Source organism: Anneissia japonica, unplaced genomic scaffold (genome assembly GCF_011630105.1).
Source record: "Anneissia japonica isolate Jap-2015-1 unplaced genomic scaffold, ASM1163010v1 scaffold750_len1593409_cov174, whole genome shotgun sequence".
NCBI lineage: Eukaryota > Metazoa > Echinodermata > Crinoidea > Comatulida > Comatulidae > Anneissia > Anneissia japonica.
Genome location: NW_022756705.1, coordinates 667,524 through 668,781, shown reverse-complemented (window position 1 = coordinate 668,781; position 1,258 = coordinate 667,524). Strand labels below are relative to the sequence as shown.

Sequence of the window (1,258 nt, the reverse complement as noted above, 5' to 3'; positions counted from 1 at the left end):
TCATAGTTAGATAATAATGTTTATCATAATCATTAGGCTTAAAAATGATATTAATAGGTTTGACGTTATGCTTTCATATTCAAACTAGTGCCGGATCTATTTAGTGCTGATATCATTATCATGTGCAATTTTGAAAATTGTATTTTCACTTATATTACTTTTCCCCCTTTTCTTTGTTTTCAAACGTTACCATTAAAACATAAACGTGTTTATTTCACATTATAAAGTCGATTAAGTGATTGGACAACAAATTGATATAGGCCTAGTCATATTGCGTCGGTGTTTAAAACAATGTGGTTTAGTCCCAGAATTATTTAAAAGAAAAAACAAGATTGTGTTTCAGTATTTAGGCCTACAACACATTAAGCAACTATAATTAAATTGGTTGAGGTAATCTATCTATTAATACAAAAAGGTTCCTGAAGGGAACTTTGTCAACAACGAGTATACGTGGACATCATAATTATTTGTGATCTCATCCGAAACCGCTCGCGTCACCCAGATACAGAAACGTAACAAGTTTAATCGTATAAGAATACACTCGGCCGGCCACGACCAAAGGGTGCCCTCAATTTGAACCCGGATGACTTAAGTGTGTCTTTCCTTGGACTGTCCTGTCACGAACTTCACTATTAGGCCTACCTTTCATAATTACTTTGCCCTATCTTATGAGTTTCTAAAGTTCTTGTTGACGAGACGACACCACGTGTCTCCGGGGTAGTAAGACAGACCAGCGTATGAATTACTTTCTCTGATATCGTGATCGGCAGATATTCTGTGATTGGCAGGACGTAAACGCCCGTACGTACCGGGTGAATTTCGGGGGTCATTCAGACGGTATATTTACCTTTGCGATGATTGGTTTGACGAAATAATATGTATTATAAAAGCTCCGACACAAACGTTTCTAACCTAATGATACTCTAGACGAGTTGGTGACTTGTTCAGCGAATCTATTATACACTAGCAGACAATTGATCGTGCAACTTCGACGAGTAAATTACAAGACGTCGTTATCAAAATTTTCTCTTAACTTAACCATTTTACAGGTAGGACTAAATGAAAGCTTATACTGTTACAAGAGTACAACCTATATATAATGTTACTTCAAGAATTTAGGGTTGGTTAACTTAGGTTGTGGAATGTTTTAATAATAAAAATTATTATTATTATTATTATTATTATTTATTGTTATATCAATTAATATGTTTAAAACGAAATTGTTATAGTAATTCTATAGGCCTATTCTGTATATATA

General features: G+C 34.1%; 1 protein-coding gene across 1 annotated transcript in view; it reads left to right on the top strand.

The window, feature by feature from the left end:
- The first annotated feature begins 695 nt into the window (after positions 1-695).
- LOC117124350 (cytochrome P450 26B1-like) overlaps positions 696-1,258 on the top strand; it is a 22,372-nt gene continuing 21,809 nt past the window's right edge. Inside the window, exon 1 of the mRNA XM_033270564.1 lies at positions 696-1,049. The gene's annotated coding sequence lies outside the window, so the exon portion shown is untranslated. The remainder of the gene's footprint in view (positions 1,050-1,258) is intronic.